Below are 13,217 nucleotides of genomic sequence, written 5' to 3'. Positions count from 1 at the left end.
TACTTCAATTGTCCCTTTTTCAGGATTGTTATAGAGATCTTGAAAATGTGTTTCTGAATCTCTAAGCTTTATTTATTTCTCTTTAAATTAATATACTGCATGTTATGTTCACATAAAAAGCATTGACTATATTATAATCATTATTGATTTATAAAGCACCAACATATTCCATAGCGCTGTATGTAGAAACACCATTAGAGTTTGAATGATCAATATAAGTCTTTTGGCAATCAGTTATTTTATTATTAGTATTATTTATTGTGTTTTTTAAAGCGTTAACATATTACACAGTGCTGGACAATAAATTTTAACAAGGGGTGTCAGACATAGCACAAAGCTATACAACATACAACATACAACATAGCACAAGGTTATACACACAAACAGGGTAATAGATACATGATCATACAATTTTACAGAGACCCAGAAACTCAAGTCAGCAGGGCCCGTACTGGGGCACGAAGGGCCTGGGGAGGGCCACCATGATGGGGCTAGCCGTGCATCCAGCAGGGTAAGGGTTAATGTTCAGGGTTGGCCTGGCTAGGAAGAAAGGTTCGATGGGATCAGGAAGGGGGTGGGCTGATTAGTTTAGAGGAGCCATATATAGGGGGTGGAGCATACTTTCCCTCAGGAATTTTGGGTAAGCGCAAGCTAGCTGCGAGGTAGCTGGACTTCCTTACCGTAATGGACATTGAGGCCTTGGAAGAAGCCGATGCCCGGGGAGCTGGCTGGGTTTCCAAGTCAGATGGGTGTGCTGGGTGCAGGACCTGCATCAGTTGCAACTGTGGTGTCCACGAGGGCTCGGAAGATTCATCCTCCAGAGTGCCTCAGTCCTGACACCTCTCACAAAGTTCAGCGCCACCCTGGAAATCCACCATCCAGGACCCTCCAGCACCCTTCTGCCAAGCGTTACAAGGCCTCCGGCAAGAGGACGGCTGAGAGGAATCTCCATCATAGCCGGAATACTTCCGGCGGTGCTCCGACATCGCCTTCTCCAGCAGCACCGCTGGCCTCTTCTGGTTTCTCCACAGCGGTGGTTCCCTGCGAGGTCCCCAGCCTTTTTTGATCCAAGGACCGCTTTTGCACCTGGCAGTTTTTCCAAGGACTGGGGGACGGGAGCGGGGGGGAGGGCGACGGCTGTTCTATGGACAGTGCCAGTACATATAAAAGTCCTGGCAGGCGGCAGCACCAACCCCTAACCACTGAACTAATCACCCTCAGCAATTTGTACTTTTTTTTGCGGACTGGGGCAGTGTTGTTGCCTAACCTACCACAGCTCACTGGTGGAGTATAGAGCAGTGCACCCCATTCAGCAGAAGACAGATTTGGTTGGTGTGACAGGTGGTGAAAATGAGGGGATACAGCCTGGGCTTCCCTATCTACTGGTGCAGTCACCTCCAGCCTTTCCTGCCCTCATCTGCCTCCCCTCACTTCATTTTTATCCTTCTCTAATCGGCTTTAATCCTCTTCTCACTCACTTTTCCCCTATCCTCTGCCCTCACTCACTTATAACCTTCCCTACAGTTTTAGCCTACCATTCTTCCTTTCATCAGAGCAGCTTACCTCATCTCCATGCAGACTCTGTGGCAGGCAATAACCAGAGCATCTCAGCCATCCTCACTGCTGCCTCCTGGTGTCTATACAGACAGAAAGCATATGGCATTACAAATTACAGACACCAGGTGGCAGCAGTAAGAAAGGCTGCAGACAACTCTGGTTCTCTTTAGCCTTCTGTACAGTGATGCTACTCTCAGTCATGAACTCTGCAGTCAGATGGCACGGCCCAGCTCAGCACAGTCTTAAGCCCAGCAGTGGGCCGCGGACTGGTTGTTGGGGACCCCTGCTCTATTCAGTGGCATAGCTAAGGAGCTGTTGGCCCCGATGCAAGTTTTACAATGGGCCCCCCCAAGCACTCTATACATAACAATTGATACAGCGCACCAAAACCTGCCAGTGGCAACTACAGTGTCAGAGGTGCAAGAAGGGGATGGGGAACAGTTTGTTATTGATTACCACTATTCAAAGTATCTATAGAAGTGATTATTATGAGCACAGGATCAATAGGAAGCTAATACTGTAGTTGAAAGATGGACCTTTGGGGCCCCTCTGGCCCAAAGGCCCCAATGCAGTCGCAACCTCTGCAACCCCAATTGCTACGCCCCTGGCTTTATTCAATTTCATGGTGTGCACCGGCGCTGAGGGTGTCTTTCCAGCGGCAGTATGGGCAAAGTATGGGCAGTGTATAAAATCCCCAGCTCCTTCCTCCCTCCATAGCAAGTATATCCAGTGAGGTACTGGTCCCTCCCCAACTCAAAAGACTCAGAGATGCAACCCCTTGTTGTGACCCTGGCTGTAGGATGGTGGTATAAAGCCTCTACCCAGCTTAGAAATTTAGGACCAAAGCCAAAATGACAGAAATACTTCCACCCTACTGTATCACAGGCTTTCTCTGGGGGAGAGGGGAGCTCAGAGGGAGTCTCAAGGAGAGGGAGGGAGGAGTTTGCCCCCCCTTGGCCCCATCCCCATGGCTGACTCCTAATGTGCCGCTGCTCCCCCTTCCAGCGGAGGGGGGTTTAGCTCCTATACCTGGCTAACCTATACTGGGGCATGTATACTTGGCTAACAAATACCGAGGCACCTGTTCCTGGCTAACCCATACTGGGGCACCTATACCTGGCTAACCTATACTGGGGCACCTATACCTGGCTAACCTATACTGGGGCACCTATACCTGACTAACCTACACTAATGGCACCTATACTTTTTATTGGGGCACCTATACCTTTTTATCTATACAGTGGGCACCTATTCCTAGCTACCTACACTGGGGGCACCTATACTTGGCTATCTATACTGGAGAGCTAAATACTACATCACAAATAACATTCTCGAGTTGTACTTTCCTGCTTCTTTATAATTTTTGAAAAAAATCCAGTGGTAGCCCATCAGTCCCAGAGGATTTAATAGGTCTAAGGCCAATACATGTATGTGATACCTTTCCTCCTACACTAACCAACAGCCAGTTTTGTGAGTTACACTTTCTTCCTCAGGTCATATAAAAGTGCTGCTGCAAATTGTGAGTTCAATCCCCAAAGGGCTGGGTTCCTCATCTCTCACATTGCATTTGTTTCCACTTGAGGTAAGCTTTAAGGCCCTTTTTGGCTCCCCATACAAAATACAGGCACAGTATAATCTTATTATAGTAAACTGATATAGTATAGTAAACTAAATGTACAGGTCCCAGCCAAGCAACATTAGAACTATATGGTAGTAGGCCTGGTATAGTAAACCCTGATATAATAGAACTTCTGTTATATTAAAGCTGTTTTTTGGTCCCTGTGGTATTTTGTATCTGGCATGTTAAGTGGGTGCATAGGCAAATGCAGGGGGGGATTACAGCTGCCCAGAATCCCCCCTCAGACCAGGCTCGGTGCAGTGTCTGGGGACAGGCACAAGTTGAGACACCAAAATATCTTTAGGCATCCTGTAGCTCACAGCACCTCCCCCCCTCCACTTTTCTTTCCCAGCTACAGTTGACTTTGGATGGAGCAGCAGCATGAGTACAGAGCATGGAGCAGCTGCATGTGTACAGAGCATAGAGCAGCTCTGGGGAACTTAACAGAGTCAGGTATAAGCACAGCCCTGTGGCCTGCTGTGTGAATGCTTCACATTCCCCTTCATTACCAATGTTGGCTGTCCTCATTATTATCTTTGTCCAACTGCTCCTGATCGATCCCGTTGTCGGTCAGTCAGTCGGACAGGAAATTGCATTAAGTGTACCCAGCATGTCCTACCATTTTATTGTACTGTATTGTGCGGGGCTGAGGGAGACCTTTCAGGAATCCCCCCCTTGAAAATCCGAGGTTTGCCTCTGGGGTGGGTGCATGAGCCATACATCAGTCGGAGACCCATGAGTCGTGGTTGATGGGTGGGCTGGCCGCCATTTGTAGCCTGTTCAAATGTCTGATGCCTGATTGATTGGCAAGTACTTGTATGCCTATCAATAATGTTTAAGTCCCGTAGGATTTTAGTCTTGTAAGTCCCAAAGAATCTCAGCTCTGTTATTCTCCATGACCTTCTGTGGTATCTCCCATCTGGACGTTAGAGGTTCCATCTCATACACCCTTTAGATGTTCCTGTACACAATGCCAGCTATTTGGTTGTGCCACCCTGTATACACTGTTGCTGCCAACATCTTACACTCTACCACTATATGTTGGCCATGTATGGTTTGTTTCAGAAGCCTGCTGGTCATCAGTTTGTTCTGGTTCCTCAACATCTGGCACAGACCTTGTTAAACCAAGTGATATCTTTTTTTATTCATGTGTTACTTTTTTTTTAAAGATTGTGTAAATGAGAAAAAAAGATACCCAGCCTGTCATACCTGAGTTTTCCAGCAGGAAAAGTTGCAGGCATATAATAAAATAAAGGATTTCCCTCCAGTGGCGCCTAGTCCTGTCTTTCCTCCTCAAGCAGCGTGGGTGTAAACTGGAGCAGTCAAATCTACTGGGAGAGGATCCAGCTGAGAGATGGATCCAGTGTTACTGTGTCATTATGCATTGTTCGGCGTCACCAAAATGTGTAATGACGCAATAGCAGGCTTACACTGGATCCACTTCTCTACAAGCTCCTCTTTCAGTAGATTTGAGTACTCCAACATACACCAACGCTGCTAGCCACAACTTGAGAAGGAAGGACAGGATTAGGCAACACTTTGTTAAAAATAACTGGTAAAAGTAAATTGTGAGCTGTAACCACAAAACTTTTATATTTAGATGTATGCAATAAATAATAACAACCATCAGAATAATGTGCGTAAAGTCTTATGCTGAATGCTTAGAGTTTAATGCATTGCATGTAATGTATTGCATTCTGCTCTACTTATTGTACGGTATAACTTACACTTATAACTTATGGTATAACTACACACTAAATTCTGCTTAACGCAGTTGCATACACTCCATCTATAGGTCCAATGAGGCGAGGGGGGCAGAGTGAGGCTAAACCCATTAGTATGCATACAGGAAGACACAGGTAAACACTTATGTTATGTAACAATGTATATTGGGCCATGTCCTGTTTGAAGTAAGTAGCTTACTATGTGCAACCTTTCACCTGGCAATCGCTCAACAATTTCCAGCCAATCCAGTTGCCTGATTAATCTTTGCGAAGGCCGAGCTTAAAGAGCATTACACTAGTGCGCTTCTGTCCGCTTCTGTAAGGGCTTGCTCACATTATAATTTGCCCGTGGTATCACAAGCGCTGAGCGATTTATTAAGAGTTTTTTCCTCCGCCTTTCCCTGTGCTGTGCGCTTAGAAAATACAAATACTGCAATTCTTAAAAGCGTCAGTCGGGAAGTGAACTCTTTCACCCGGAAATTAACTTTCCTGGCGGTAAGCCTGAGCTGAGCTCGTGCTATGCCGTGCAGGTGGATATCTCAGCCCCTGGTGGGGTGATTCGGCCCATTTAAAGTGCTGTGCGCGCAGCTAGCACTTTGCTAGCCACGCGCACAGCTTGATCACCGCCGCTCTGCAACGATCGCACGCACGCAGTGGCGGAAGAGGGCCCCCCGCCAGAGCCCTGCGCTGCCCGGACCAATGAGTTCCAGGCAGCGCTATGGGCTGGATCGGAGGCGTCTGACGTCAGGACGTCGGCTGACGTCCATGACGTCATTCCGATCGTCGCCATGGCGACAGGAGAATCCAAACAGGGGAACACGTTATATACGTGTTCCCCTTATTGCTATTGATGCCGGCGACAATCGCACTAGATGGACACATGTGCCCTCTAGTGGTGTTTCATGTAGCTACCACTCTGGTAGCTTTACATGAAACAAACAAAAAAAAAATTAAAAAACGGATTTCTGTCTATTTGGCAGAAAAAAATCAACCGCCTGGAGGGTTAATAAATACGATGTATTTATTCATGAAAGCGCTGGGGAAATCGCTATACCAAGTGCTTTTTCAAGTGCTTTAGGATTTCCCTATACCTGCCATTGATCAAAACGCTCAGAAAATGGTACAGGCAGGGCTTTACTGAGCGGATCAGAAATGAACCGCTCAGATGTGAACACTCTCATAAGGAATCATTGCACAAGTACTTTTAGGGCGATTTTGAAAATCGGCGGTGCTTAAAAAAATGAAAACGCCCCCAGGTGTGAACAAGCCCTATCATTGATGTGCTGAATAAAAGCGGGCAGAAGCAGATGAAGTGTGAATAAGGCGGTGAATTACTCACCTGAGCGATGCTCCTATGTGTCCTTTCTCACCCATGCAAGCTGCCAGGATGGCTGAGTCAACCTGCATGGGGCTCCACCATTCTAAGCAGAGATTGATGAAGATGTAAGGGGCCCTAGACAAGGTACTAGATTTGGGACTTTCTGTGGTCTTTTTGGTAAAGTGGATAGAGGTCAAAGAAGATGGCTGGTGGGCATGTTGACACCCACTAGGCCCAATATAAGGCCATACATCTCTCCATGCATTGGTATTGTCTGAATATGCAAAACCTTCCCCCTAAAGGCAACAATTTAAATGACCATTTCTATACATGTGCATCAACCTAACCAGAGATCAGCCTTATCTCAGACTGCACTTTGAACTTCGAATGACAACAGTACCATGAGGACGTCCTCACTATTCTCTCTCCTACTACACACAAGAAGCAGGATTACAGTCTCATGCACTCCCAGACTGCACGCAGCGGATTACAGGAAGCTAATGAAAAGGTTTATTCAGAAATTAATGTGTGCATTACACTAACACACCCACGCCACGCACACACACACACGGTATATAAATAGAATTTTTTTATGGATCGTATAGAAAATGTATCATATGACTTTATGAAGGATAACATAGATTGCCTTTATGTTTGCATATGGTTGGACTTTGACTTTATATAAGTGTGTAATTAAAATTCACAAATGTTTACATTTATGAAGGGACTGTTTTCATATAGAGGAATAAGTGAAAGTTTCCGGGTAATGGCTGACAGTTTTCATGCCGTGATTGCTTTACTGCATGTCTTGGTAGAGGTCATTGTCCGATCCTCTAACATGTCTCAGCCTGAGCAGGTCATAAAACTGAGGAAGCCAGTCAAGATTTTTCACATAAAAGGAAAACAACTCATACAGAGCATTCAATCAAGCATTGACAAGCTTCAACCTGTGGGTGAGTAGACTGTCATATGACAATATATGTACGAGCAAATATAGCAAGCCAGGGGTGTTGCCAGCCCATAAGATCAGTGGCACATGCCCTGGATCTATTCTGGGGTGTCTTGGATGTCCCCCAGGCAGAGTCAGCAGTGGTGGCTCAATGGCAGGCATGCTGGGACCAATGGTGCATTAATCAGGGGTATGCTGGGTGCTGTGGTGCCTCTATGTGGACATACTGGGTGCTGTGGTGCCATGTTGGGTGTCTTTATGGGGGCATGCAGGGAGCTGTGGTTCTTCTATGGGGGCATGCTGGGAGTTGTGGTGCCTCAATGGGAGGACCATGTGAGCATAAGAGCAGGTCTACTACTAGTAGGTCAGGTAATGCAATGGGGGGGACTACCAGACAACCTGACAGTAGGCCAGCCCACCCAGCAGAAAGCCAGACGGGGTAAGCCGCGCAGGAGGATTTCTCAGGCCCTGCTGGGCCGATCTGCAATTTTTTTTTTTTATACACGCAGTTAGCACTTTGCTAGCTGCGTGTTGCTTTTGATCGCTGCCGCCCCGCGCCGATTCGACGCTACCAGCCGCATCAGAGGGTGCCCCCCCCCCCCGAGACCCGTGTGCTGCCTTGCCAATCAGTGCCAGGCAACGCTGAGGGGTGGATCGGGACTCCCTCTGACGTCACGACGTCGATGACATCGGTGACGTCATCACGCGCATCGCCATGGCGACGGGGGAAGCCCTCATGGAAATCCCATTCAGAACGGGATTTCCGGATGGGCATACACGCCGGCGGCGATTGGCGCGTACGGGGGGATGCCGCAGGGAGGGGGGAAGCATGTAGCTAGCGCTAGGCTAGCTGCATGCTAAAAAAAAAAAAAAACATACCGCCAGGGAGGTTAATGGAGAGGGGCTTCATCCAACATTTTGCAGGGCAAGCCTACTTAGGCTATTAAGTTCATAAATTTGGCTTCAGCTATGACCACACCCACATTCTGGTGCATGGCCACACCCATTTTCCAACTGGAGTGCCCAAAAGTGCTCCGACTCTTAGGATCCTGGCAACACCCCTGTAGCAAGCCAGACTATATCCAGTTACATTAACTCAATGCCAGTAGATAGCTATAGGTCATATTTTACTGGACATACAGCTTTAGAAGGGAGCGCTGTAAAAACAGAGCTGGAGGTTTGGGTGTAGCTGGCGCCACCATAGGCCATAATAGGAATTACGGCTATAGCAGCAGCCAGTGAGTGATTCAGGCGCCATCAGAACACGGAGCACACATTACTACAAAAACACTGTAATTCGTCTGCCAGCAATAGCTGTAAGCAAAATTACATCTTCCCTTCACTATCCATGGTGGCCTGGAGGCAGGGCCGGTTTAAGCAACAATGGGGCCCCAGGGCAAAATAAACCTGTGGGGGCCCCCAACAGATACCCCGAAACACAAATCGGCATTAAGGGACCTTTTTTGCAGCTGGTATAGTCAGGGTGTGAAGCCCCAATCGGTCGGAGCTCCACATTCTGGCTACCCCAGCCTGCATGGGGGACAAGGGGTTAAAAAGTTTTAGGAGGGGGGACTCCACATAATTTAAAAAAAAAAAATTCCCACACTCTACACATAAAAAAAATCTCCTGGCGACTATGTAATAGGTACGCTTTAGGAGCACATCTATTGGCAATTCAAAAGTACTGTCCTTAATATAGTAATATAGGAAATGCTGGCCAGTATCATGTTTGTAATACGTTTTTAGATCAAACACTGTAGCAGGTAGCATGCTGTGAATCTGCTACCAAACTACAAGTAAAGGTGTGCATACATCTGTTTATGTGCCACAAGAAGTGTATCTAGGACAGACATAGCCAGATCCAGCCAGATGAGAGGGTGCAGTACACAAGCTATGCCTGCAATACCTTGCCTCTGTTTTCATTTTTCAGCCAACTGCAGGCAGAGGCGTATCTAGAGGGGTGCAGGCATGGCTTGTGCCATGGGCGCCACAGCACCATGGGCGCCATCTCTGCTCCTGTGCTGCACTGCCTTGCCTGCCCTTGTGCTGCACAGTCATGCCTGCCCCCATGCTTCTCCATCACTCAGACCTCAGATCAGATGAATTCTGTTATCTGGGGAACATGGATACTTAACTTATGTATGTGGGGTGCACTTGGCTTAGTGGTAGAAGAGAAGACATAGAGGGAATAAGAGACTTCCAAGAAAGTAACTTCAGCGATACCCCGAGCCAAAAAACACAGGCAACAGTAACACATGTAAGCGAGAATAGATGATGTTTTCAGGGGGAGGGGGGGGGCACAATTTCAGTGTTTGCCATAGGCTTTATATCACCCAGATACGCCCCTGACTGCAGGAGATAGGTGGCTCGTTTTGGTGATGATAAATGATTTTCTGCTACCGAGCAGAAGAGCTTTCGGCATCAGTTCCCCATACCTCTCAACTTTTAGAGCCAGGAAAGAAGGACAACAAGACACTCCAGCCACACCACAATTTAACATGTGGCTCCTTCCCTATGCAATTCCCTAGTGTCTAGTGCACCCCCCTCTCCTTACAATATACTTTCCTAGTGTCTAGTGCATCCCCCTCTCCGTACAATATACTTTCCTAGTGTCTAGTGCATCTCCCTCTCCGTACAATATACTTTCCTAGTGTCTAGTGCACCCCGTTCCCCTATACAGTTCCCCGGTGTGGTTACATATAGTAAGCTTGTACATAGGGCCAGTTCTAGACTTTTTGCTGCCTGCAGTAATACGTTGTGAGGTGGCTCCCCCGACGTGTGTGCATATCCGGCCCGGAGAGGAGAGACACAATGGGCTGTGCATTGCAGGCACTGGCACTATGCTTACCTCCCTCTGCTTCCTCCTAGACAGCATCTCTTCTCTGCTAGCCCACAGCATAGCTCGGTGTATCGTCGGGAATGTGCAGCAGTGGCGTACCTAGGGCATTTGACACCCGGTGATGGGTATTATAAGACCCCCCCCCCCCCCCCAAAAAGTAAAGGGGTAAAAAATGGGTGGCGCTACAACATGCGGCGCGCTATGCGCGCCACGGCAAAAAAATGGGCGTGGTCATGCCTGGATGAGGGCGGAGCTAACTGTAATTTGACGTGAACCCGGGTGAGAGTGATATGGAGGCTGCCATATTTATTTCCTTTTAAACAATACTAGTTGCCCTGCTGATCTATTTGGCTGCAGTAGTGAACTGAATCACACCAGAAACAAGCATGCTTGTTCAGGGTCTGTGGTTGAAAGAATTAGAGGCAGAGGACCAGCACGGCAGCCAGGCAACTGGTATTGCTCAAAAGAAGATAAATATGGCAGCCTCAATATTATTCTCACCTCGGGTTCCCTTTAAAAGTGCAACACAAAGACAGTGGGCCCAAGTTTTGGTGACCCTTTCCCCAGAAAATTCACATAATTGTGCAGGTTTTCTCAAGAAAATACACGTAATGTGTGCAGATTTGCCCAGAGAATATGTTCAATCATGTCGGCAGATTTGCCCAGAGAATACGTTCAATCATGTCTGCAGATTTTCCCAGAGAATACGTTCAATCATGTCGGCAGATTTGCCTAGAAAATACATGCAATCATGTCGGCAGATTTGCCCAAAAAATACATGCAATCATGTCGGCAGATTTGCCCAGAAAATACATGCAATCATGTCTGCAGATTTGCCCAGAGAATACGTTCAATCATGTCGGCAGATTTGCCCAGAAAATACATGCAATCATGTCGGCAGATTTGCCCAGAAAATACATGCAATCATGTCGGCAGATTTGCCCAGAAAATACATGCAATCCTGTCGGCAGATTTGCCCAGAAAATACATGCAATCATGTCGGCAGATTTGCCCAGAAAATACATGCAATCATGTAGCAGATTTGACCAGAAAATACATGCAATCGTGTGGCAGACCTGGCCAGAACATAAACGCTACCCCTGGCTGCTAATATAAATTAAAAAAAAAAAAAAAACATTTACTCACCTGCAGCAGAGCTCCTGTTCCGGCCTCCGTCCAGTGCGCAGCTCCCACGATCCTCTGCAGCCAGCAACTCCCAAAGTCTCCAGAGCAGGGCTTCGGACATTTTACTATAGCCCTGCTCTGCCGCTGCGGTGAACTGATACGGCATCTATTAGATGCCGAAAGTCAGTTCACGCTGGGGGGTGCTTGGAGAATTTTAAGGGGTGCTTCAGCACCCAGAACCCCCCCCCCCCCCGGTGCCGCCACTGCCCCAGTATAGGTAGCTAGCAGTTGCCCCCAGTATAGGTAGCTAGTTGCCCCCAGTGAAGCTGGTATAGTTGCCCCAATATAGCTAGTATAGTTGCCCCCAGGATAGGCAGCATAGCTGCTGTCCCCAATGTAGGTAGTGCTGCTGCCCCCAGTGTAGCTAGTATAGTGGCCCCCGTACAGCCGCCCTCCAGTATAGCTAGTATAGTGGCCCCCATAGTTGCCCCAGTATAGCTAGTATAGTGGCCCACAGTTTAGATAGTATAGTTGCCTCCATTGTAGCTGGTATGGTGCCCCCCCCAGTATAGGTAATATAGTGGCCCCCATAGATGCCCCAGTGTAGCTAGTATAGTGGCCCCCCGTTTAGCTGCCCCCAGTATAGTGGCCCTCAGTATAGCTAGTATAGTGTAGAGTTGGGCCGAACGGTTCGCCTGCGAACGGTTCCATGCGAACTTCCGTGGTTCGCGTTCGCGTCCCGCAGGCGAACGTTTGCGGAAGTTCGGTTCGCCCCATAATGCACCATGGAGGGTCAACTTTGACCCTCTACATCACAGTCAGCAGGCCCAGTGTAGCCAATTAGGCTACACTAGCCCCTGGAGCCCCACCCCCCTTATATAAGGCAGGCAGCGGCGGCCATTACGGTCACTCGTGTGCCTGCATTAGTGAGAGTAGGGCGAGCTGCTGCAGACTGTCTCTCATAGGGAAAGATTAGTTAGGCTTAGCTTGTTCCTGGCTGCATACCTGTTCTGTGAACCCACCACTGCATACCTGTACTGTGAACCCAACACTGCATACCTGTTCATTGAACCCACCACTGCATACCTGTTCAGTGAACCCACCACTGCATACCTGTTCAGTGAACCTGCCACTGCATACCTGTTCTGTGAACCCACCACTGCATACCTGTTCTGTGAACCCACCACTGCATACCTGATCAGTGAACCCACCACTGCATACCTGTTCAGTGAACCCACCACTGCATACCTGTTCAGTGAACCTGCCACTGCATACCTGTTCTGTGAACCCACCACTGCATACCTGTTCTGTGAACCCACCACTGCATACCTGTTCAGTGAACCCACCACTGCATACCTGTTGTGTTTAGTGAACCCGCCACTGCATACCTGTTCTGTTCAGTGGACCCGCCACTGTATACCTGTTCAGTGAACCCGCCACTGCATACCTGTTGTGTTCAGTGAACCTGCCACTGCATACCTGTTCTGTTCAGTGGACCCGCCACTGTATACCTGTTCAGTGAACCCGCCACTGCATACCTGTTGTGTTCAGTGAACCTGCCACTGCATACCTGTTCTGTGAACCCGCCACTGCATACCTGTTCTGCTCAGTGGACCCACCACTGCATACCTGTTCTGTTCAGTGAGCCCGCCACTGTATACCTGTTCAGTGAACCCGCCACTGCATACCTGTTGTGTTCAGTGAACCCGCCACTGTATACCTGTTCTGTTCAGTGAACCCGCCACTGCATACCTGTTGTGTTCAGTGAACTCACCACTGTATACCTGTACTGTTCAGTGAACCCGCCACTGTATACCTGTTCTGTTCAGTGAACCCGCCACTGCATACCTGTTGTGTTCAGTGAACCTGCCACTGTATACCTGTTCTGTTCAGTGAACCCGCCACTGTATACCTGTTCAGTGAACCCGCCACTGCATACCTGTTGTGTTCAGTGAACCTGCCACTGCATACCTGTTCTGTGAACCCGCCACTGCATACCTGTTCTGTTCAGTGGACCCGCCACTGTATACCTGTTCTGTTCAGTGAACCCGCCACTGTATACCTGTTCAGTGAACCCGCCACTGCAT

General features: G+C 48.2%; 1 protein-coding gene across 1 annotated transcript in view; it reads left to right on the top strand.

Moving 5' to 3' along the window:
- The first annotated feature begins 7,098 nt into the window (after positions 1-7,098).
- Positions 7,099-13,217, top strand: part of LOC137536214 (uncharacterized) — a 50,789-nt gene continuing 44,670 nt past the window's right edge. The window contains exon 1 of the mRNA XM_068258325.1: positions 7,099-7,170. The gene's annotated coding sequence lies outside the window, so the exon portion shown is untranslated. The remainder of the gene's footprint in view (positions 7,171-13,217) is intronic.

The sequence above is a fragment of the Hyperolius riggenbachi genome, chromosome 10 (assembly GCF_040937935.1).
Source record: "Hyperolius riggenbachi isolate aHypRig1 chromosome 10, aHypRig1.pri, whole genome shotgun sequence".
NCBI lineage: Eukaryota > Metazoa > Chordata > Amphibia > Anura > Hyperoliidae > Hyperolius > Hyperolius riggenbachi.
Note: the sequence above shows the minus strand (reverse complement) of the source record. Positions and strands in the feature narration are given on the sequence as shown.